The sequence below is a fragment of the Nilaparvata lugens genome, chromosome 4 (assembly GCF_014356525.2).
Source record: "Nilaparvata lugens isolate BPH chromosome 4, ASM1435652v1, whole genome shotgun sequence".
NCBI classification, from domain to species: domain Eukaryota; kingdom Metazoa; phylum Arthropoda; class Insecta; order Hemiptera; family Delphacidae; genus Nilaparvata; species Nilaparvata lugens.
In genome coordinates, this window is record NC_052507.1 from 61065424 (window position 1) to 61092296 (window position 26873).

General features: G+C 33.9%; 1 protein-coding gene and 1 non-coding gene across 7 annotated transcripts in view; both read left to right on the forward strand.

Moving 5' to 3' along the window:
- The window catches only part of LOC111054335 (rhotekin), a 171407-nt gene that overhangs the window by 81676 nt on the left and 62858 nt on the right, over positions 1-26873 (forward strand). Inside the window, exon 1 of one of the 6 annotated variants that reach the window (XM_039426090.1) lies at positions 9720-9841. The exons of 3 other annotated variants lie outside the window; for them this stretch is intronic. The gene's annotated coding sequence lies outside the window, so the exon portion shown is untranslated. Of the gene's footprint in view, positions 1-9719; positions 9921-26873 lie in introns of those variants that run through there. 2 more of the 6 variants (XM_039426092.1, XM_039426091.1) reach the window with 2 other exon arrangements.
- Trnal-uaa lies at positions 190-273 on the forward strand. Its single transcript has one exon. It is a non-coding gene; the product is annotated as a tRNA-Leu (tRNA).

Below are 26873 nucleotides of genomic sequence, written 5' to 3' on the forward strand. Positions count from 1 at the left end.
TGAAAGAAGGTTGCTGTTTAACATCCCCAAGGTAAGTGAAGTTCCCAGAACACCCCATCACAAAAGATACGTCCAATCGTAATAAAGCCTACTTTGACAGGGGTGAATAAAATTTTTGCATAACATTATTTATGTTAGCTAGGGATGCGCCGTACTATCAATGCATAGGCCCGAAGTGTTATCAATGTAGTCAGGTTGGCCGAGTGGTCTAAGTCGCCAGATTTAAGCCCTGGTTCTCATTCGAGAGCGTGGGTTCGAACCCCACACTTGACAAATCTTTTTTATATCATTAGCTCATCGATTAGTCATTAACCGATTACTAAGTTGAGTTTGCGAATTTGATAATAATATATTGTGGGTGAATTTAATTGTTATTAAGAAATCGTTAAAATAATTTTGTTTTTGTAATTAAGAATAAGATATTTAGAGTGACTTGGCTCCAATAATCTACCCATTAAATTTTTGAAAATACTCAAATTTATTCCATTGAACCACATTTGAATTGTGTCAACTTGAACTAAATGAAACAATAATAATGATTTAAAAGTACTGAATTGAAATAAAAATCACATAGCTTTCATAATCAGTGCTTTCTTGAGAAAATAAATAAAAATAAAATAATGTTTAGCTCTCATTTTCTTCAGTTTCAACAAACTACAAGTATTGTATTGAAATTACAGGATCAAAATTTTAATATTTCAGTCATTCCCCAAGTATTTAAAAATGAACTCATATATCAATAACTCATATATTGATACAAACTTATCCTTGAAGCTTCTCGTTTGTTATAGTTTTCATAATTATCCTGTTTCACACCCACGCCACTTTCTCTTTGTATTTTCGTATTTTCAACACTTTTCTAATGAATAATATTACTTACATATTAGGACCCACCTAGTTTTAAATTATATGGTATTGTAAATGATTGAATGAATTGAATAAATATATTAAATGTTGCAAATAAATTCATTTTGGCAAATTTTTATTTTCTGTCATTAGTTTATATTTAGGCTACGATTCACACACCTAGGTTATCAATTTCATTCATATTCTTGTAGTAGACATGTATTGCCGTAGCCATAGATAGATAAATAGAATAATATTTTACCATTCATATTGTCTTTGGTGGTATTACCGGAGACAAGAATAATATAGTTATATCCTTACTTATCCTTCATCTATGGTATTACACAGTTACAAAAAAAAGAAAAAGTATTTTTAATTTTAAAACAGCGATGTTGTTTTATTGGTTCAAGAAAGTCGATTTAGGGTTCAATAATAATTGTGTTTGATATTGCTCCCTCATTAAATATATCAAACCTAATTATTATTGAACCCTAAATCGACTTTCTTAAACCAATATAGTAACAACATTGCTGTTTTAAAAAACGTTTATGAAAAAACATTACAAGTCAATCTATAATTTTTTATCTTTAGTTTTAAAAAGATTTCAAATGTATTAACAAGTCTCTTTTATCATTCTCAACAATACATCAAGTGCATTTCAAACCAGAATTACTTTTTTAAGACCAATATAATCAAGTCTTGTGCTTAAAAAAACTTGCTCTAAATAGAAAAACGTCGAGACACTTCGGTGGAGCACGTGTAACATATATAGAACAATATGTAGTTGCTGTAGACTATACCTATATCCACTTTCTATATGTACCTGCATAATCTATACATTATATCTATATAATATAAGGCTCTGTGGTAACATGTGCCTCTGTGGTTTTGAATGGTGAGCATTTTCTGGGCCAGGAGTCTTTTCCTGCCACCGAACATCAATTAAGGAATCGAGGATTGTCATTGTCCTCTGTCTCTGTCTGCTGCGTGAATCTAGGATTGTCATTGTCCCTCTTCTATCTCTGTCTAAAGGCTGCGTGCCCTAGGAAGTCGGAAATTATTTATAGCTTCTCCAAAAGAGAGCTGCAACTCCTTGGCTAGACACCTCACTTCCTTCCTCTTGAACTTTATCTGAAATTTCGTGTCTCTTCTTTCTTTCTTTCTCCAATTGTCACCATTCAACCTCCTGTGATTTACTAGAAAAATTAATTGGAGTGAAATAAATAGTGGATTAAGAGTTATGTAGTTGTTTCCCCACTTATTCAAATAAACAATTCAAATTTACTTATCAGATAATAGAATATCGATGAAATAATATCATATCAGATATGTAAATAAATAATATCATAGACCTGGCAATACATTGTCATTTTTATGATAAAGAATCAATATCAATAACGTTTTTAATTTTATATCCAACTCTACTTTAATAATCTTCAGGATATTTTTCTCTTATAAAAAACTTTATTCATCAAAACAAAAATCAATAATTTAATAATCAAGTTACAAGACAGAGACAATTTCATCTAAGATAGAAATTTGCTTTGTTCTTGTTATTTCGCATACTCTGTTTTCCCCACATTAAACTTGACATTGATGGCGTTTCAGGTCATATTGATTCTACATTTTTCTTTTTCTATTCTCTCTTATATTGAATTTCTCTGTAATAACTTCTTATAACAAGATAGCTCAAAATTAATTTATCAGTAACACATTAATAGGTTTGGAACCAGTGGGTATAGAATGTATTACACTGTTTGGCACTGTATAAGGCACTGTTTGGAACATATAGAGTGCACATATATCATATAACAGTGTTGAAATTAAGATAGTTTGGCACTCTTTCCGCAGTGCCGAAATTAATTTATTTACTTTTAAGTGCTGTTCCTTATATATGATTTTATTATTCATATTGGTTCTATTATGTTTTAGTTTTGTGTTGTATACCGTTTGTATACTTTTGTTGGCAATAGCTTTCAATTGCAATTTTGTAACTTTCTACTGATTATAGTTTGAAGTTAAATCACTTACCTATAAACAGCATATATGGTCAAATTCAACATCACAACTATTTTCATCTATTCTTGTACTTTCTTTGTTGCTTTTAATGCACTCTTGTTCTCATTCAGTAACCTATTTACGAGGACAAGACCGAGCATTAGAACGCACTTTAGTAAAGTGAGAGTGAGAAGGAGACACTCACAGTTTGCACTGATTCAAAACATTTGGCACCCATATGGCATTTTGCCATGCGCTTTCTCTATTATTGAATCATCAGCTCCCTGTTCTTGACATGAGACCAAAAGATAACAATTCAAACTTCAATAGTTAATCCGGCACTTACAAGCTCTTGAATTTTCAATTTACTCAAACACAAGTTCATTCACTTGGTAATATCTGTTCTTATTGCTTCCCTTCTCTTATATTTGTGTTGCTTCCCTTTTCTCTTTGTTACTCTTTGTTGTACCTCTTCATTCTTGTGTTTTCATTTGAGACATTTTGTAGATTTTCTTGTATTCGGAAACTAGTTGCTAACTTGCTAAAAGTGAACATTTCCCTTCAAAATATTTTGCTTTTTCATTATTTTCATTCTTGTCTCTCGACATCATTTTATTTTCTCTTTCTGAATCTTGTTCATCTTGTCTTTGCATCCTTTCCGTTATGATCATCATCATATTCATCTCGTAAAGCCCGCATATCCGTCATAACAAAATTAAGATACCCAGATGCTAATTTCTTCTGAGAGGTTTTTTGCCCTCTAATAAAACTGGTTTTATGAGTCGTGTAAAGTAGTTTGATCTTGGTCGTTGGAAAAATGTTTATTTTCAATCTATTTTAGAATCCAAGTCCCGTATTTCGGTTTGTTGTATTTAATTTTAGAATATTTTTTTAATTTTCGTGGTCTGGTAGATTTGTTATTTTTATGTGGCAATGACCTGTTGGGTTCGTGTGAAATGTTAGAACCGTATGAGAAATGCTCTTGTGCTGCTAAACTTCATTGATATGCATTAGTCTAGTGTCAATTATATGTTAAATAGAAATTTTTAAATATTCTCCAATCACCGATATTAACAAATTACCATCAACTTCCCAATAAATTTGAATGTAATCTGCTATAAAGAAAACGGGTGATAATTAAACTTACAGTATCATGAGATTATTCTTATGACCTGTCTGTATTATTGTTAATATATTGATTTAGTAATAATCAAAACGATTGCTGTGTTGATCAGTATTTAATTTTTTAAGAATGATCACGATGTGTGAAAATCCTTTTTTCAAATATTTTATACCAACTAGGTTACCCGTGCTCCGCAATGGCTAATTGAAAACTTGACAAACTGAAAACTTGATCTACTGAAATCTTGAAGAATTTAAAATAGGCCTATTACCATCCTCGGTAAATTAAGAATGTAGGCTATATGCAAAATTTCAAGTGAATCAGACGTAATGATGCAACTAAGTCATTCGTGAATTTCCCATCCCTTACGTGTATAAGCCAAATGTTTCCTTTAGTATAGATAATATTTGTGTACACCCACAAATTGTTCAATAGACACTCTTGAATAGTGGGTGAAACAATACGAATAACGGAAGAACAGTAATATGTTTGGCCTTTATTTGGCTGTAGTTATCCTGTGATTTCTATATGACTGTCCCAATCTCCTTGTAATAACTAGCATCTCTTAAATGATTATAAAAGATTAACATTGTATTGGAGAGCTCCACTTTTTGTCTCAAAAGCGCATGCAAAGCTCCCTGTCACATCAGGAGGTCTCTTGCTCCTCGTCTCTCTTTTCCTCTTCTTTATTTTTTCATCTTCTTTTCTTCTTCATTCAGTTCATCTCATCCTGTCCTGCATTCAGAGCTCCATTCACAGCTGCTCAAAATCCTCTAATAAAAATTGATTTACGCTTTGACTCTCAGACTCTGGGGATTTAGTTGCATATGAAACGCTTCAGTTAGACTGCCTTCTCTCTTCTATGGGCTAAATTTATTTAATTCTAGTTTGTGGGAGGGCATCTGAGTTGTCAACTGTTCAATTCTATCATTACACTAGACGTCTAATCTACTCAGTAGATGCATTTCTAAAAGTAAAGTTAGTTTGTAAAAATGTCTAAAATGATTATTCAATAAACATTATTAGTTGCAATTATTTTGAAATTCGAATGAAACTTGCAAGAAACATATCTTCTTAAAACGTATGAATGCAGGGCTACTTATTTTTATTTATAAAATAGAATTATACCCTTTTTCTCAAATAAATAAAATAATAGTTAAAAAATATAAATTATAACAACTAGTTACAGTAATCCACACCATCTTCAGGTTTTAATAATGAAAAAAAATGTTTTGATTGTTTCTTGCAGTTCGTAAATAAAAATTATAGTATCCTTTTTTTGTTAAAACTCGAAGATGGTGTGTATCACTGAAACTAGTTGTTAAAATTCTATTTTATAAATTGTTAGAAACAATTTGAAACATTACGTTTCTCAATATAATAACATGTACTTGTAAAAAATATGTACGAAAAATTGTGAATATGCAGTGGTCGTGAGGAAATGCAGAAAATATAATTATTTCTCAGTCATACTAACACCACATAGTGAATCTTTATTTTTCTATCCTAACAATAATTTATTATCCAAACAATATGATTGTGGTTTCACTGTTTTTCATTATATCATTGATGTAATTAATTAATTTTCTTTCCTTGTTTCAGGTATGTTGACGATGTCTGCTAACATTACTTCATTCATTTGAAAGGTATGCTGTTTGTTAGTATCAAACTCTCCATATTATACATTTTTTATTCCTTGTGAAGGTCAGATTTGATTGTTTTGAAAACAATACTTGTGTTCATGTTTTCTCATCTGAACATTCATAGTTTTTAAGATACCATATTATTTCAAGAGGAAGAATTGATCCTAGAAAAGCCATGTGTGAAGATTTTCCTATTCGAAAGCATCAACTAGATTGAACCACTCTACTGTATAATTTTCTGCCAGACTCTGGGATAAAGGATTTGCGTTGTCAAAAACCATATGTGTGTCCCGATCCGGAGTCCCCATTTTGACAACCTACATCCCTCATCCACCATCTCTGTCACTCTGCCATTGGTGTATGATGTTATGCAATATCGAGCTCATGTCCTCAAGTGCACTTCACTATACACTCTCCTATTCCGGAAGTAAGCTCACATGGTGGGGAACTGATTTCCTGAGAGCTGTTGAAGAAGATGAAGAAGAATAAGCAGTAGGAGGGGATGAAAAAGGAGAAAAGAAAACGTAGAGGAGAAGAAGATAGACAAAAAGAAGTAAGTATAGGAGAAGATGACAAAGGAAAAATATAAGAATTACTGTGAAGAGGAGCAGGAAACGATGACGAAGAATAGAAGTCAAAGAAAACAAATGTGAAGAGAATAAATAGGGGAAAAAGAACGAAAAAATAACAAGATTATGAAGATGAAGGAGAAGAAGTAGTAGAAGAAGACGAAAGTGATGATGACGAGGTCGTGGAGGAGGAGGAGGAGGAGGAGATGATGATGAATAATAATAATAAGAAGAAGAAGGTGGATGACCAAGAGAAGAGTAATAATGATAAGAAGAAGGCAGAATATCAGAAGACAAACACAAGAAACACAAAATAGAATTAAGGAAAAGACTAAAACAATTCATTTGATAAGAGAAAAATGATGAGTACACAAATATGTAAAGCAATTGAAGATGAATATAACAAAAACAAGAGGGAGAAAAGGAGAAAAACGAAGGATAATATTTAAAAAATATTTTTTTTAAATTCTCCATTCAAAAAATAAATAAAAAATCAAATACATTCCAAAAAGCAAATACAGTATTGTTTCCCAATTTCTAATATGTGTTTCCTATAGGCTACCCTGTGTGGGGACACTTGAATATAAAATATACTATAATATATGAATATACAAATTTCAATATTATATCATGAAGAACATAATAATTGAATATGATATTATATTGAAATAAATTAATATAATTGTCAATTTATAATCATTCTTGCACACATTCACGCGCGCACACATTCACACATGCATACACACACACATACACAAAACTATACACAAAATTATGTATGGAGTGGTTGCTGTTTTTTCATATTTAGTTCAATTTAATTCATAGTTAACGTTTCGTTTTTTTTCAAAGTGCTGATGTAATTAGACCATACATCAATACGCGTTTTTGAAGAAAGAGACAGTGATTGAAATTTAATACTGTCTTATTGTTTACTTACTGTCTAATAATTATTAGACTACTGATAATTAGACTATTTATGATGGAAAAGAAATGACCCTTCTATAGACATGAAGACAAAAATAATAGTGCACCGATAATAACATTGATAGGTGGGTTAATTAGTGATGTAAAGCAGAAATGATTTTGGGATTCAGAAAACATTGAGAAGCGGAAAGCAGGAAAACAGAAGAAAATTGTAAAATAAGGAAAGTGAAATACCATCGAATCAGTCGAAGTAGAAGGAGAAGACAGAAAAATGAGCAAAATGAATATTAAAGGAGGGATTTAATTACAGAGAAAGACGAGAGAAATTAGATTGGTGAGGAGAGAAGAAGTCCCTGAAGACAGATAATTCTTGGCGAATGACTAGCGATGGATGGCATCACCCCATATCACATGTGAGGATGTGACTGCAGGAAACAGATGTGGTCTGTAGCAGCATCCCTCTAGAACACTCCAATTTATTTTTTAGCATCCTTCTATGTGAAGAGACCCATATTTCACTAAAACATCACTTCGCTTCCGAGCACTTTGATGACAACTTGACCGAAATCAATCTTCTCTCTCTTCTAAATCTTCATTTTTTCTAGTTGTTGTTGTTGTTCTTCTTCTTTTTTCTTCTTCTCTTTATTTACAGTTTTCATTGTAGGCTACTTCAGTTTTTCTCCATAATCCTCTCATCAACTTCATTGCATCAAGATACAAGATAAGATATTATCTTTTCGAGCAGTGTTCTCATCGTCGATTCATCGATATCTTATTTCTCCTTCCTATTTCTCTTGGTTTTTCCTTTCTTAAATCCTGTTTTATTTGTTCATCATCATCATAACCTCCTGTTCTAAATTAGTCTTTCTTTATTTCTTTGGTTATTCTCTGATTCGAATCTCCATCATGCAGTACCTATTCACTTAGTTCTCATTTGTTATCAACTTCTCTTATATTTTGCCTGTATTTTCTTCAGCGTTTTAGGCTAGTTTCACTCTCATTTGGTTCGTTTCGTTTCCGGCAAATTCCGATAAGTGTGAAACGGTGATTCGGTTTGAATTCGGTACCGAATAGAAACCGCATAGAACCGAACGCCCACTTGACTCCAATAAATTCCATCAGGTTTCGATTCGTTGCTAGCGAGAGGCTACTTTCACACACTTTCGGTTCGGTTCGTTTCGTTTTCGGCAAATTCCGATAAGTGTGAAACGATGATTCGGTTCGGTAGCACCGAACGCTCCCTCGACACGAATAGGTTTCATCATATTCGAATTCGTTGCTAGGGAAACAGGAAAAAACAAAGCCTTTTACACACGCTTGCCTTTTTGTTTTTATTTTAACCTGATATAGTGATTATCTGTTTCAAAATTTTCCAAGTCAAAATCATATGGTCAATTCATTTCGGTTAGTTTACAGGAACATTTTTTTCTCAATGAATAGTTTGTTAAAAAAAATATGAAAGATATAAATTAAAACTCAGGGAAATTTTTTTTTTTTTATTTTTCCACGAATATTACATGATTTCATCAATGGAGAGGAGAGATGAAGTTTATATACCATGTGTCAAAACAAGGAACAAATTTTCAATTTAAAAAAATAATCCCTCTGAACATCCAAAATTAACATAATCAAAAAGAAACTATTCAAATAATTCACAATTTGAAATTAACTTTAAAATGTTGTTGTTCAAGAAATAACATCTTACAATTTAACACCAGCTGTTATATTTAAAATAATATACCAGCATGAACTGTGAAAATCGAAACACAGCTGTGTTTGAGAAGAAAATACCTAATTAGAACCGTACGAATTAAAACCTGACATGTATGAAAGCCTCATTCGTTTTCGGTAACGAACCGAACCGAATAAATGTGAAACTAGCCTTAAGCTAGCCTTAGTCACGTTTATCTTTTTCACCTTTTCTGCTATTCTGTGTTTCCTATGTGACCATCTCTTCTGTTGTCTTTCTTATCAAATTTTCTCTTCTGCATTACCATATTTCTCTGTCTTTAATAAATCAATAAATCTTGTGCCTCTTCTGCTACCTAATCCCAGATTTCTTCTTCTTCTACTTGTGACCACTTTTGTAACCAATTACTTTGTCTCCTCTGCTCCTCCTCCTTCACACTTCCAAATGTCTCACATTAGTGATTGGGAGGAGGGTCCTTGTGAAGATTCACTGCCGATGTCTATAATATCGGCTTCTGTTGTATTGTGGTATCTTTTCTCAAAAGCAATCCCATTGATTTGGTCAAAGATTAAGGGTGGACCACCGGGCCACTTCACAGTTTTTTCGAAGAAAACTACCCTGATCCCTCAATAATCTTGTAGCACGTGCGTAGAGAATCAGTGGGGGGGAGGCATATGATATTATGTGACCAATCCAAAGAAATAAGTCTATATATTGTCTAAACTAAAGACTATATTGGTTTCAGAACTTAGACTAACTGATTTGATAAATCACTTCAGTTATGCTGCATTCACTACTTCTTGTGCAATGAAATTGAGTTTGAATTCTAGCGCCATACAACAATCAAAGGGTTGCAAGCTGCTATCGTGCCAGAGTAGGGACATTTTGCGTTGAATGTTGGCAGCACTGGTTTGCTTGCCGGCATTTCGTGTTTGCCTGCCAGTCGTGAGTTGAGCGTTGTTCTGTTCGTAACTTCCTATAATTTGTTATCTTCTGAACTGCAATAATAATATTAGTTTCTAAAGTTTGTTGTGGTGTGTTTGAACATGTGAGTTATACGTTTATTTCTTGATCATTGGTTATTCTGTGGAGGCAGCCGATAGTTGATCCTGTTGATAGTGATTATTGTATGTAGAAATGAATTTGTTGGTTAGTTCTCAGTTGTCCTGTTACTACTTGAATTGTAGTAGGCTAAGTCACCCCTATTTTCATGGTATGAATTCAATTCAGAAATCTCCCTTGAATCTAAATTACGGTGCCGGCATCAAATCTTATTCTCGATTAGGACAATTTTTATAACGTCCGATATATATTATTTATAGAATCTTCAGTTTCTTTTTATTTACAAGGAACTTATTTTCTTCAGCCCATCTAGACTTATTGTACTCATATACTGTGACATCCTATAGAACTTTGAGGTTAAGTTTACAGTGTACATATTAAGTACCTTATCAATCATAGTTTAGTTTTTTCAACCCATGATAAAACACTTTTATTATTTGATTCGGAATTTGAATTTAGAGCACATAGGTTACTAATACTCCCACAGCAGTATTACATTGTATCAAAAATCGTAAAAAAGGGTACCCGGCTTCAGAACAAGCTGCTACGGTGTTAGGCAATGTATTTATATATCATTTTAATATCAAAGAACTGAGGTTAATAGTGAGCAGGAGAATTTATGAATTAGAGGAAGAAATGACTGTGTTTGACTTTCTTCTCCATCGTTACAATTTTTATTATATTAGCCTGGAGTAATTTGAACTCTGCATAATATAATATCATACCGTGTAGGATCACTTGATAATCAGTTTATCTGGCATGTATTGAATATATTGTGCATTATTCCTGTCCTTTTCGTTCTCATTAAATTATTTTAATTTAAAATGTATGAATTCAGGGCTACTGTCTTGTATTTATAAGATAGAATAAGTTATAGCACCCTTTGAAATTAATAAAATAATTGAATAATAATAATGGTGTGATCACCGAAACTAGTAGTTATAATTTGTATTCTAATTTTATTATTTTATTAATTTCAAAGGGTACTATAATTCTATTTTAATTTAATAGAACAGTGCATTACAATAGCCCATTATATCATGTTTTCTTCATCTTATGACTTTGGTAAAGGAAAACCTATTTCTGGATAATTAGTCGCTATTCATGTAGATGAGTCGCGGACTCACAATTCTCTTCCGTTTCGGGAAGTATTTTCAACCTTGGAGAGATTTTTTGTGTGTTTGAACAAGTCGGCTTCAACTTGATGAATCTTGGCCAAGGATATTTGTTTATCTCCAACTGGCTCTCTGAAAATTGGAATAAATTATTTCTGTCTTAAAAGTCAGACGTAAAGGTTGAGCATTCTACATAAAATGCAAACATAAGATCATATTTTTATTACTTCAAGTAGGTACTCCAAGTTCTCTCAACTATGGAAACAGAGAATTTTTGTGAAACAGTGTATTTGTCCCCATAAAGTGATGCCCACATGAATCTCCTACTTGTGCAAGGGTATCTCATTCTTCCAATAAAAAGAAATCTCATTCCTTGTGAAGGGTAATATCATCGATGTCTTTGAATTCTATTGATTACGATGATTTGTTATCTATCTTTTACGAATACTAGTGAGAACGGATCCATAGTTCTAACTTGATTGGTTTATGAATTATGATCCGTTTTGATCATAATGAACCCACAGGCTTAGGTGATTTCCGAACTGACTATTGTGTGTGTTTCGGAAGCTTAATCATAGTAGGCCATTATCCAGTATTGTATTTGTGTAAGGGAATCATATCAATTTGTTCACGATTTCAATTGAAGTAAATAATGGGCAGAGGACATGAATAGATTCCACGGCTAGATTGCATCCTTCCTCTCTTTTTCTTTTCAAAGTTCCTTTTTTATCTATTTCTCTCGTGTTAGTTTTATTGGAGCTCAGTCTCTCATATAGTGAGATTCACTTCATACTGTCAACATTTCTTATAATTAATATTAATTTTCCCCGTTCAACCAATGCTGACAGCTTGGAATTAATCTCGCTACAGCCCATCGCATCTAAATTGAAATGGGATTAGTGTGGTGTGGCGTGGTGGTCCTGTATCATGAACACGGTCCCACGTCAGGCTTTCGTTCTTCAGATCTATAATCTGATCAAAGATCTTCCTTGAAACTAAGTTTGGGACTCAAACCTTAATCCTCTCATTTGATCAATGATCCAGCTGTGAAACCTATCATTATTTTTCATTGGACTTGTATAAATGATGTGGTGTATATATCTACAACATTTGTATGACCTTGTTTATTTCTGTCTATATATTTAATAAGTCAATTGTAATGATCAATGCAAGGCGGTATTGATGGTGGACTTCCAATTGTCTAAAGTTGAAGGTTGATGGTTTTTCATATTAATCTGCTATATAGTCCAGTCACTTTATACATTGGTGCTTGCAATTGAATTGAATTTATTGCCAAAATTACAAATAAATATTTGTACAATATTAATTACAAGAGTATACAATACAAATAGACATTGATTTTGACTTGAGTACAACAATATTATCAATGTACCTAATATTTGGCACTGCCAACATAAGAAACCTTGTGTGTTGGCAGTGAGTCGCAGTTCACTTATTCTGCTTCAAGTACTTTATATAAAATTCAAATTTTATAATGTTAAAGAAAGTATTACAGTAATTAACAAAAATCGCAAAAATTTGGATAAAACAAAACTTAAGATACTACATATTATGATAAAGTGAGAGGAGTTCAGAATCAATTTCTTCATGCAAAATTTCCTTGCGCTAGATACAGAAAGACCCAAAAACCTTGTATTTTTGGTTCATTTTCCAGTTTTCAGCTATTTCTGCCAAATCCAGTGATTTGAAAAATTTTATTCATCCCTTTTTTTAGATTATAAAATTCTGAATAAAATGAGATCATTCGGAACTCTCTATCTCCAATGAGTAATGAGTTATGATATTTCAGAAATTAGTAAAATTTAAAGAAAAAATCAAATCTGATGATTTTTTTTATCAACAATATCTCCTGATTGTTACAATTTAGATGTATAAGTCAAAATCTCTCTGGGCGTAATTTTTTGCTCTACAATCTGAGATCTGGTAGAGCGCTCTATCTCATATAGATTTCCAGGTACACCTGACAACAATGCTCCTTGTGTTGTGAAAAACATCTAATTTTCAGCTTCAAACATCATCATCAACTACATTGCCCTCACATTGATATTTCGCACAATGATATGAGTTCATGAGTTCATGTTCTATGAGAATCACCCGTAGATGCACTTCATTTCAGTATTTCCTAGTGATTACTGGATTTGGCAGAAATAGCTGAAAACTGGAAAATGAACCGAAAATACGAGGTTTTTGGACCACTCTGTATCTAGCACAAGGAAATTTTGCATGAAGAAATTGGTTCTGGACTTCTCTCATGTATTCAAATAATATATTAAAAATCAGAACTACAATATAGATTGCAAGCACACCCCCTTTTTTATGTCTATATTGACTGGACTAATAGTAATATTCACTGTCAGAATTCCTTATAAATATCACCAATGCTTCTCATTCAACCAATCCTGAAAGTGTAAAGTCAATCTCCCTTTTATATCTAACATTTTTTCACTTGTTAATCTCTTTCTTATCTTAGGCAGTTAGTTTTCTCGCAATAAACTACATATTTTGAATTCGGCAAAACACTCGAAATGAATGAACTCTGAATATACACCAGATTATCAGAGCAGGCAATGAATGAAAGGTTCAATTCGATTTCAAGTGGGTGGACCACATTGTTCGCACATCGTGTGGGTCAGAGAGCGGCTAAAACGAATTTCAGAGAAAAAGAGAGCATAATAAAATGTGTTATATAGAGAGAGCGAGTATGAGAGAATGAAAGAGAGCAAAGCAGAATAACCGTGACCTTGGTTTATCGGAAGGTATTGGGCAAGAGAACAGCTGCTCTGGTCTGTCGCATGTGCTATAGTAAGAATCACCTTGGACTGTCAGCTTTGATTGAATAGGAAATATTGATTTTATTTATGAGGAATGGTGACAGTATGATTGTTGTAGCCTACATTTCTTTCTCAATTTTGCTGCCCGCACTCAGGATGCTTTAGAATGAACAGCAGCCTGGTTAATATTGTCGTCATGTGGTCCTACAAGAATTGGATTGGCTCCTTACAAGACAAGAACAAAGGCTTCTGAAACGGAATTTCCTCTGTCGGCGGCGGGGTTAAGTCTCATTGGGAATTGGCGGGGTTTAGGACATTGGGGAGTCTCATTGCAATGGGGGAAGAATAGAAGAATAGTTCTTGCCCATTTCATAGATGTTGATTGGGGTTAAGGCTGTGCAAAGGCTAAAAATAAACTTTCTACTGGTGATATTTTTCCAAGTTTTTCGATTTGTATATCATCAACCTATCATAATGAAAAAGTTTTCTCGGGAAAACATTTTTTTCCCGATCATTACTTGAATTATTGGGACAGAACATTTCAAATTCGGTAAGATATAAATCTATGAGATTTAGAGGATGGATTCTCCATGGTATCGTTGATCTAGTAAAATAAAAATTTTCTAAAAATATCAATTTTTGAAAAAGTTATTTAATTTACCAAAAATAACTCAACTAAAAGTTTTTTTTGTTATTTTCAGTAAATTGAATAACTATCTTAAAAATTGATATTTTCAGAATGTTTTTGTTTTACTAGATCAACAATACCATGAAGAATCTATCCTCTAAATCTCATGAATTTATATCTTACCGATTTGAAATGTTCTGTCCCAAAAGTTGAAACTTTAGGCGCTCGTATCTCAAAAAGTAATGATCAGAAAAAAATGTTTTCCCGAGAAAACTTTTTCATTTTGATAGCTTGATGATATACAAATCGAAATATCACGAGTAAAAAGTTCATTTTTAGCCTTTGCACAGCCTTAATAAGATTTACCAAACTGGAACTGGAACCTGCTCCATCTGAAAATGTAGATGGATGTCATCTACAAAAAAATACATCATCATTGAATGATCATCATTTTTTAATCATCATCATGATTTAAAAAATACATCATCATTGATGGCAACAATAGCTACTTGGCGTTTTCAAACTCATTTTATTTTCAGAAAGTGTACATTTTACAACACATTCCCCTGAAAATTACTCCTCTAATATGGAACAAGTCCGTTTCAATGCATAATCCTTACACTTCCCTCTTTAAATCTACAAACAAAGAAAATCAAACATTTCCTCATTCTTCAAACAAAATTCTGCCACGGGCGCTTCCGACGTTCCCAAAATCCTCTTTACAAACGTGCTTAAAGGGAATATACGTCATAGTCAATATTTTATCGATGTGATTCAAAGTTCTATACGTTTAGTGCTAATGTATTGATGAACTTCTCTCGTTCCCTACTTTTCATTCTTTGGTATTTCCTACAGTTCAACAACTCTGGTAGTAGAAAAACTAATACACTCGGGAAATTCCAGTCGATTCTGTATAGATAATTTGGAATGGAATTGTGTCGTGTCATATACGCTGTTGACTGCTCTATGCACTGCCTGATGTCATATTGTGAGATGTGAGTTATTTGCAATGGCAGTTAATTCTTTAGTTGGATTGTCATCCTGCCGGCCATGAATACAAATTCGCCTCTTCATGAATGGCAATGGGGACAACACCGCCTCACCGCCATTATCACTTCTCCATGCACCGATTGTCTTTAACTAATCGTCAATTGACATTTCACTCCTCTACCTTCTTCTTCCTTGCCTTATATTTCTTCTTAACTGTACTTATAATATTATCATTCTCCCTTTCTTCTTCTTTCCATACTTCTCTCTTACTTCCATCCTCTTCTTCTTCTTTCAAATTTATTTTTCAGTCTTCTCACTACAACTCTATCTTTACCTTTTCCTGCTGATCAAATTCTTTCACTGTCTCTTCTATTGACCATTTTCTTTTTCCATATTATTTTCTCAGAGTTTTCCTTTCTCCTACCAATAGTCTTTATTCTTTAGGGCTACTTTTAATATAAATTAAATATAAATCCTAGTATTCTTTTTTCTGTACTTCTCCCTGTCGTTTTCCCTTCCCTTTCATAATATTCATACAATCTTTTTCTGTCAATATCATTATCTTCTTTCTTTTTCTTCTATTTTCTCTCATTCTCTTTATGGTCCTTGGTTTTCTATCTATCTCGTCCATTTTCATCCATAAATTATACTGATTCTTTTCAATTTCCTTCTTTCGTCCTCTTCCTTCTTCTCCTCCTCCTTCGTCTCCTCCTCCTGTTCCGTAGTCAAAAACTCCATAAAAACGTTTCTCACCTCCTTTCAACCTCTATTTCTCATATCTCTCCCTCACCTCTTCTTTCAACTTTTTTCCCTCTTCTTCTTCTTCTTCTTCTTCTTCTTATTCTTATTCCCACTGTATTCCTTCATTCACTCAGTCATCTATCTATTTTTCCTCATCCTTTCTTCGTTTAATTCTTTCTAATTTTTCTTTCTATCTTCTTTTTGTTCCCCTTGTTTTTCTTCTGTCACTTGTATCTTCATGTTTTATTTACTCTTCGTCTTCTTCTTCTTCTTCTTCTTTTTCTTCTTCTTCTTCTTTTTCTTTTTCTTCTTCTTATTCTTATTCCCACTGTATTCCTTCATTCACTCAGTCATCTATCTACTTTCCCTCATCCTTTCTTTGTTTATCCACTTTGTCTAATTTTTCTTTCTATCTTCTTTTTGTTACCCTTGTTTTTCTTCTGTCACTTATATCTTCATGTTTTATGTACTCTTCGTCCTCTTCTTCTTCCTCTCCTGCTCTTGCTCATCTTGAACTTCTCCTACTTCTCATCCACTTGTATCTTCCCCTCTACTTTCTCCTCAATCATTCCATTCATTATCCTCCTCTTATTTTCTTCTCTCTTCTTATTTATTTATTCATTCAAATAAATAAATAATTCTTCCTGTGTTCTTCCCACCTTTCTCCACCACCTACTCCTCCTCTTTCTCATCTTCCTCCTCCTTCTACTCCTGCTACTATTCCTCCTCCTCCTCGTTCTCATTATCCTTCTCCATCACCTCCTCCTCCTCCACCTCCTCTTCCTCTTCCTTCTCCTTACACCATCCTAACTCCTGATTGTCCTCAATCAATCCACGGCTTTCTTGTGCTAGCGGTTCATTTGATTTGCCGGCCGTTGCCAATTGTAATGCTCTCTCTGTCTCAGTGGACAGTTAACTGTTCGAAATTGTTGGTCGCCGAACTGTTTTGAAATTATTTATCACTGGCACCGTCACTTTCCACCTTTCTAGGCCGAATTGGGCAGTGAGCAAACGTCAGATACGAGTCACAAAGCATTACCGGTAATTTCGGTCCTGATTTCCAAATAGACTGTGGCAAATTTTCGTGTAATTTTTGTTTCGTGCGTTCGATTTCGGGGAAACTGGTAGTGAGTGGGTGTTGAATTTGGGACGGTTTAGAAATAATATAGTACACGTCTCTCTATGTGAAGTGTGAAATGTCATGTTGTTTATATCAGGATAGTAGTTTCCCTGTTTTCCTTTTCCAATATAGTTTTGAAGATAAGTGAATTTCTTAAAATGTCTGTATTAAGGGCTACTTATTTTTATTCATAAATTACTATAAATTTATTATATAAATGAGTGATTTTGTTTGTACAAATGAATAAATGCATAAATGGATAAAGTGATTTTGTACAAATGGATAAATTACTGAATTCGATCACCTAGAATTGTTCAAAGATCATGGAGAAAACAAAATCCAATTACAGTGTAAAATATGGCCGTGATGAATGATAAATTATTTGTTTTCTAATGTCCTCTTAAGTTATTTACTTGATGAATTTACTATTTTCTTCTTCTTAATTCCTTAATAAGTACTTGTCCATAAGCGATGAGATGTGATACGCCCCTACTGAGAAATATTTTAAATTGAAGTAATGTCTTGAACCAATGAGAATACTAATATGGTTTGGATCGCTACCACATTTATTCATTCATTTATACGATAAGTACCTTATCAAAATGGTAGGGAGAGGAAAAATAAGGTAACCTTGTGCTTCTCCTCTCCCAAATTTAGATAACACATAGTACGAAATAGGTTAAGTCTTGTAGAAGAATAAAATTGTCATCATCTTTGTCAGTATGTCAGTACAACAATAAATGAATTTTTTCACTAGGTTCAATAGAATTGATTAGTGTGGGATATAAAAACTCAACACAATCAACATAAAACTTCTACCCAACATTTCATGAAATCATTGTTATTTTAGCCAAGTCAGTTAGACTTTTATACTGACAAAAATTCTCATTTTGAAACATTGTATGTTCTGCTCCGCCTCATCATCATTATCATTGTCATCTTGTTCTCAACTTCTTTTCCTCTCATCAATCACTCTTTCCAAGTCTTCATAGCAGACGTTTTCTGTCAGTTTGGGCATCACCCTTATTATTTTGTGACTGTATTTGATCAGAGAAGTCTGTCCAAAACTGGCTGACCTGTGTCGGTGTGTGGAGTGGGTGAAGAAAGGTTACAAAGAGACGTGCTTGGAATCGGTTATCTGGACTGATCTGAGCGAGCGGCAGCAATAACTGGCATCATTTTCTTGTTAGGGTATTAACATTCAGTCTTTTGATACACATACATGTTGTAACAGTCAGTGATCACATGCTCTTTTGGGGTCTCTTCTTTTCCTTGTGTCTTCTCGTTTTTCGATCATCTCTTCTTTGCATCTTCCCATTCTTCCTTATTCTTTCTTACATCTTATTCTTCTTCTTCTCTTCCTCCTACATCTTCCTTCTTCGTAATCATCCATTTATCACTCTTTATTTGTGACTGTATTTGCTCAGTGAACGCTGTCCAAAACTGTCTGACCGCGCACTTTTGGTGCTCCTTGTATTATTTTCTTCCCTGATCAAACGCACATAGCAACGATGGACCTATGCAGGCAGACGGAGGAAAATCCCTCCCCAGGTGTTTGAATGTTGCAATGCAATGTCTGCTTGTCTGCTCACGTCTGCATGCAGTTGTTTTTTTCTCCGTCTGTCTGTTGCTGTGTGAGGTTGCATTTATACTCTTTCCACAATCATAAGAATCTTTTCTTCCCTTCTCTCTTCCTTGACTCTTCTATTATAATTTCTTCTGCAGTACACTACTTCTATTAACCTTCCTTTCTTCTTCACCTTTTTTCTTTTTAATTTTCCTTCTCCAGACTTCCTCATTTGCTGACGTATTTCCCTGACGTATTTCTCATTCTCTGACTGGACTTCTCCCTTTGTTTCTCCTGACTTCTTTCTCTACCTTTCTTCATCTTTTCCTTCTTCTAATCCCAACTACTTCGTTTGTCTATTCTTTCCACTTATCCGTCTCCTTTTCATCCTCCGCCTTCCTTCCTTCTCCCATGTACTTTCTTTTTATAATTTTCTCTTCTTCTATCAATTTCTTCCTTCAGCTTCTCCTGATTTCTTTCTGTACATTACTTCATCTTTCTCCATCATCTGTCCCTAACTACTTCGTTTTTCTATTCTTCTTCACTTTTTCCTTCCCCATCTCGACTTTTTAATCCTACGCCTTCCTTTCTTCTCCCATGTCCTTCCATTTCTCCTTTCATACATCTTCCATCTTCCTTATATTTCATCCTTCTTCTCAATCTGGAATCATTTCTTCTACATTCATTCGATTCATATTCTTTCATCCCTCTTGCATTCTTCGATATCAGATTCAAAATGAAACATCTGCATGATTCAACTTACCGTAGACATGCCACTATTGAGTCTGTTTTCATCATTCGATTGCCTCATTTTGTGCAGGTGTGGAATAATTCCCAACATAATAATATAATTATTTTCTTCTGTCACTGCTGCATTGGTTTCTGCCTGATTGTTGCTCTACTACTATTGCTGTTGCTCTACTATTGATGTTCAATCATATAGTACTACTCATGCTCCTTCTTCTTCTTCTTCTCCTCCTTATTCTCCTTCTTCTTCTTCTTCTTCTTCTTCTTCTCCTTCTCCTCCTGCTCCTCCTCCTCCCGCTCCTCCTCCTCCTCCTCCTCCTCCTCCTTCTTCTTCTTCTCCTCCTCCTCCTCCTCCTCCTCCTCCTCCTCCTCCTCCTCCTCCTTATTCTCCTTCTTCTTCTTCTCTTCTTCTTCTTCTTCTTCTTCTTCTTCTTCTTCTTCTCCTCCTCCTCCTTCTTCTTCTTCTTCTCCTCCTCCTCCTTCTTCTTCTTCTTCTTCTCCTCCTCCTCCTCCTTCTTTTTCTCCTCTTCTTCCACCTCCTTTTCCTTTTGTTTCTCCTCTTTTTCCTTTTCCTCCTCCTGTTTCCTCCTTCTTCCATTACTTCTTCTCATTCTACTCCTTCGGTTGTCTTTTTTCTTCTCCACTTTCCTCCGGCTGTTTCTTCTCGTCTTCGTTTGTGGACAAGGGATTGGTTTGCATTTTTATTGAAACTTGCAGCTGCATTGTATTGGAACATTTCTAGGATCTGTGGAGCGAGAGTAGCCCTTGCAGTGTTGCCAACTTGGACATTAGTAGGTCACAATGAAATCACATGTCATCTATTATTATTGGATACAGATGTTGAACTCTATTCACTGCCAAATGTGTTATCGAAGAGGTACTTGATGATCTTTTCTATAGAGAGTCATATTTGTCCTGTCAACTTTATATTAGTGAAGTTGATTTCCAACAACGGTTGTACAATATCTATTGATCTTGAAATAAATATTGTCACAAACTCTTGTTATTTCATTAATCATTATAGATAGGGTTTGAAAATCTCAAGTTTTCTATTAATAATTCTTAATAGTTGCTCCAACAGTTTTTGACATTATTCTGCTCATCGTTTCGATTTTATACTGTATGCTTCAACCGTTAGCGGTACAAGAAACTTCCTAGTTTTATTTATTTTTGTGCATTCATAGTCCACTATTATTGTTAAGATTAGGACCCGGTTTCACAACAGATTCTAACCGTGATTAATTTCACGAGAACCAATCAGAGAAGGCGTTTTCAAAAAGACGGCTTCTCTGATTGGTTCTCGTGAAATTAATCACGGTTAAAATTTAACCGGCTTTTGTGCAACCGGCACTAACTGTTTTCCCGATTCTACACCTGGATATATTTAGATAAACCCACTGACTGACATTTCTCCAAGTTGATGTAATAATCTCTTAACTGAAAAGTACATGTACAACTTCAGTAGGTTGATTAAATTGCTACAACATAAATTTATACAGTCTTTCTTAGTAACAAAACATATATTAGAAATTTACAGCCTCCATACACGTTATTGAAATAATTATAACAAAGCGAATCGACAATGAATTTGCTTCTGGGTGTTGTAACTTGTGAACTTGTCATGTTATACATGTTCAGTTTCAACTTGGAATCTAATGAAAAAGCAGCTTGTCACCATGCAATGTTCAGATTGTTTTTAACTTGTTGTTTGCCCATTTCAAGTAACACTCGTTTGAAATCACAGTGTTCTCCTTTGTTTCACTCTATTTTAGTTCCTATCATATTACAAAATCTTACGTAAATCTTCAACGTTGAAAGGTTGCTCATGAATCGAATTGGCAGGTGGTGTTGGTTAGCCACTTGCTGTGCTTCTGTTTGTATCGTATTCTATGAAATTAGTTGGAATTATTCCTAGGGAATTAATTATAAATACAAAGATTGATTTTGGTATCACTAGTTGATACTGATAACAATATTTTATCGTGATGCTGATAATATAAGTAAGATAATTCAATCAAAAGTTCACTATCGTCTCAGTTGAATTAACTCTGTTCGTAAATTTTCCACAAATTATTTTCTCTGTTCTTTGAAAAAAGCAGCTCTCGTTATTTCAGCGTTTTTGTTAATTAGGCTTGAAAAGTGTGTTCTTGCATAATAACTCTGCTTTTGGATTGGAGCCAATTTTATCTCACTTGAAGCTATAAGGTTTTTGGACGTTTTTCTCCCATTCGTTGGCTTTTGTCATTGAAAAATCTCTCTTATGATATTGAAATCTGTTTTTGACACATTTTTTTCTGATATCTGAAAGTTAGTTAAAAGTAATGTCAGTTATTTGTTTCTCATCTCTTGTTCAGAGTAAGAAACATGAAAAATTACTTTATTAAATTAATGAAAATATTTATTCTATATAAACTCCATAAATCATAGTTTTGACTAGGAAATTGAATATTTGAATTTATTCACAAATCAATTTTGTAAGTCCTAGAAACTCAGATGAAACTCTTCTTTTACTCTAGTTCATTAGAAAGCTATCATGCAAATTTCCAACCCATTTTATGGTCAATTCCTCAGTTGATACTTACCCAATTGAAAATTTTGAATACAGTGAAAGTACTATGATATTAACAATTTCCTGATTATCTGGCTAGGTTGTCATCTAGGTTAGGCCTGGATACAGATATGTCACAGCGTGGGACTTTCACATGTACCGTAGCCCTATCTGTTTACGCCTTGTGTTGATGTGCCTCAGACCGAAACTTGAATGATCCAATTTTGTCGACGCTAATGCTCTGCCTAACGATTATCTAGTCGTTGTATCCACTGTGTTTATACAATTTTATTCTGTGTTTATAGTTTTATTTTGTGTTTATACAACTATCTAGTTTTCTTATTCTTGAACCGTATGCTCTCACGCTTGTTCTTGATTCTCTTGGAAGTCTTTAATGCTTTGTCGATCTTGCTCGTTCTTCCTGATCTTTAATTTCAATTTTCCAACTCTTCGAGGTCTTTAACTCTTTGTCACGAAGTTTTGGGAAAAATGGTCCAGTTTTACAGTAGGCCTATATCAATAAAATAATGAATAATTCATTTTTTGGATGAATCTTAGTACTATTACTACTTAGTACTATTTCAGTATAATATATTTCTCAATTTTATAATTAGTAATCACAATATACATTTTAGATATGTACTATCTCTCTAATCAAAGAGCTATAGTATAGAGACACTAGAACTTTATCTCGGTACATTTTCATAGTCCTGTATAAAGAAAAATTATACTACACTATATGATAAAAATTTCTCCTTACAGATTTCTCTCATATTCCTTTGAATTTTTTCCATTACCAACTTCCTTCCAATCCTTCTCATTCTTGGAATTCAAATGTTGAATTAGTGTACTCAATTCAAGATACAGTTCTATTACTTCAGCACAAAAACACAACTATATGATCGAATAATTTACAAAAATTTCTACAAATTAATTTACAAAATTACTCAGACTCAATTTTAACTCTTACAAATACGATAATATTTATCATTGAGTAAAATATAATGCACTAGAAACACTCAAAATTAAGCTTCTCGGATCTGCTTATCAAGAAATATTTACTCAAATTCTATTCCTGTATTAGGTAACACCTTATAAGAATTATCTACTTATGTAGATTTTATTCGTCCCACAGTAAATTGCTCCAAACGCAACTCTATTGAATTCTATGATTTATAATTGATAGAATTGTCAGATCTAACGAGCTAACTACACTCATATCCAAGCCTATCAGTTCGCTCCCAAAAAATATCAGCACATCAATTCTATTCCTATGTTAGGTAGCACCTTATAATTATTTACTTCCGTAGATTTTATTCGTCCCATGAGAGTAAATTGTTTCGAACGCAACCCTATTAAATACTGTGATCGATAGAATTGTCAGATTTAACGAGCTTTTCCGAACCTAATTACGTCGCTCCGACATTAATTACTTTCCAATTGATGAGTGCGCCCAATTTACAACAACTACCAGTGGGATATGTACTGCACTGCGTGGTGTGTCTACTACCCTTACCCTACCCTGGTAATATACAGTGGCGTCATGCCAGCGGCGTCTCAAATTGAGCACCCGTACAGTGAGATTCAGTTTAGTCAGCAATGATGACTAACGCTCCCCATTCTGCCAGTTTGAAGTGCACGTGACAGGGATGCAGCCCACGTTGTAGCATGGAGGGTTGCCGCGGTTGCTATGGCAACGCCCAGTCGTGGCACGTGTTTATCGCGGCCGTGTGCATTAAGGTTAGGGTAACCCTTAGGGCAGCCCTATCCTGTCAGCCCTTCCTCTCCTGGAAACAATAAGTTGCTTCCTTTAGAAATCTAGCGGTGCTCCCCTTTACGTGGCGTCTTATCCAACTATATGCACAATATTGTATACAGATATAGGTTATCTCAGGATGTTTAATACTATATAGATATGTTTCCTATTTCGAGCTGTCTTACCCTTCTCACTATATCCTCTTGAATTGATGATTTTCGGTGAATTGTCCCACTCCATTTTATGTTTTATACTATATAGATATGTTACTTATTTTGAGTGGTCTTACCCTTCTTTACTACATCCTCTTGAATTGATGATTTTGTTGGGGGGAAATGTCTATCAGAAAAGAGGATTTCGTTGTGATGATAGTAGGCCTACGCTATAAAAATATTTGGCTTGATGCTGTTGGAAGCGTTATCTTGATGGTTGGATTATTCTTATCAATCTACAGAAGTGTCTTTTTGAGAGTATGGCGTCCACATAGTTATGAAACTTGTGCGTTGTTGTAAGGTGAAAGATGATGATAACCATGAAGATGATGATGTTATGTTGCATACCAGGAGATGATGGTAATGATGATCATTACCATGAGATGATGATGATGATGATGATGATGATGTTGGTGGTGACGACAACGAAACCGATCACTTAGTTACTTTGTGATTTCCATTAAGTTGCTTTTTTACTGTCTATTTTGTTATTAATGTTAATTTCAAAGGAATAGAAAGGAAATTTTGAATTTGAAATGCTCCTTTGTTGACAAATTTGTCGTACATAATATAATTATATTACTTTTTGTGTAGTTGAGAAGTTTGATATTGTGGTAATTATTCATATTGAATGAAAAAGACTAAGAAATTGTCAAAAAACTACTGATTTATTGATAATTAGAAAGACCGGTTTCGGTTATTACTCCATTGTCAATCTCTGATAAACTAAAACTAAAAACTAGAGCAGCAGAATTTATACTAGTAGGCGAGTACTGCTATTGGTCGAGGGCATGAACGCCTGCCATTGGCCTAGCTAGACAGTCTCCTCCCCCCCAACATTTACCGTTGAGGGGGAGGAGACTGTCTAGCTAGGCCAATGGCAGGCGTTCATGCCCTCGACCAATAGCAGTACTCGCCTACTAGTATAAATTCTGCTGCTCTTGTATTTAGTTTTAGTTTATCAGAGATTGACAATGGTGTAATAACCGAAACCGGTCTTTCTAATTATCAATAAATCAGTGGTTTTTTGACAATTTCTTAGTCTTTTTCATTCAATAATTATATTAATATTCCTGTGCTAGTTCTCTTCACTTCGCGCCTGTTATTGCATGGTATGATCGTATTTGAGCTATTACCACACTGTCCTTCTCTGGTCTAATTATAATATAATACTGTAGTTCAACGGAAGTTTTTATATACGTGGTCCCTTTCCGGTAAGGCGAATTCATACACATGAGAATTTGGGTGTAAACTACTTGTTCTATTTTGCACTACTTGAAATTAGTGAACGTATTTCCGATACGGATATTACTCAGATTACGGGAAGTATTTTTCCAGTGGGAGATAATAAGTCAATGGATATTAGGACCGTCATATTCTGACTGTTATGTATGTGTCTATATCCCGCCGATAGGTATGGACGTTTGTTTAACTCATCAATCACCCACGCATTCGCTCTATTACTCACGTCCAAGCAAAAAGCGTGGGAGGGCATCATCTACAAAAAGTTGGATAGCTTTAAATTCTTGCTTGACTTGAGGAAAATAGAATTGCATTTTCATAAAGTGTTGAAATAGCTCTGTTATCACCCTAGTATATTGATGTCATTTTCCCGTTGATTAGCTTGACACTCACATTAAATTGGCATAAAAAATGTCAAAGTGTTATAATAATCATTTGTCGCCAATGATTGAAGAGATTTGTTTCTGTTTCGCACACACCATATGACTCACAATTGACCTTTATTGAGATTAATTGTTGTTCAATAAAATTGAACGTATTACTCGAAAAAATGTGATCAAGTGAAAGTGAACGATTGCATTTGTTTGTCGAGATGCTATAAAATTTTAGGGTATCTGATGAAATTGGAAGGTTCAGATATGATAGTGCAAAAGGTTAGTTTAGTTTGATAACAGTGATATGTGCTAATGTTAGAATTTTTTATTGGTTTGACATTTTAATGTAAAATTTCAAGTGTCACCAAATAAATGGTCTACATTTTGTATGAATTTGGAAGGCAATTTTCACGTTAGTTTTATTAATGATGCATTCTATAATGTACAAATTAAAGTAGTACCTGTTGAGTTTTTGCAAAAAAAGAAAATTTACGTTACTGTATTCAAGTTTGTTTAAAATCTGACAGTATCTCATCTAATAAACATTGTGAACAACTATTCATCAGCTTTTCCCAACCCATTCCATTATAAACTTTGCCAGACCTAATGAATGTTGCAGAGTCATTAACATTTCAGATGGTGACTGGCACCATAATATTATTCTGTGACGTCATGCTAGTCTGGAAAGTTCGAGATGGGGTGATCTTTAACAACCCTGTGCTTGCTCATTGTTCGAGAATTAATCTGTGGGGATTTCCCTCCTGCATAATATAGTCACTGTTGCCGAAATGAAAATGTTGTCGAACAATACTGGTACAAAGTGGCTACTATTGTTGAGATAATTTTGAAAACTCATTATTTACTTTGAAATTACTCGTTGAAAACTTTGAATTAAAAAAAAAACACATCTTTGCCATAACATTGGGAGAAATTTCTTCTTTTCAAACCTTCTTAGAAATAATGAATGACATCAGTCAACTTAACATTGAATTCAGACATCAAAAATTTGAATCTTCAAGAAAAATCCATAGTTTAGGCTTGAGATTATGCTGATTAATTTAAATTAGCACAGACAGTGGGAAAATTCACAATTCACATTGGCTTCAACTTTTATACAACTCAGCTATTATAAGATTATTGTATTAAATTCAATGGATTGATTGTTTTCTGGAATGAAAAATTATGG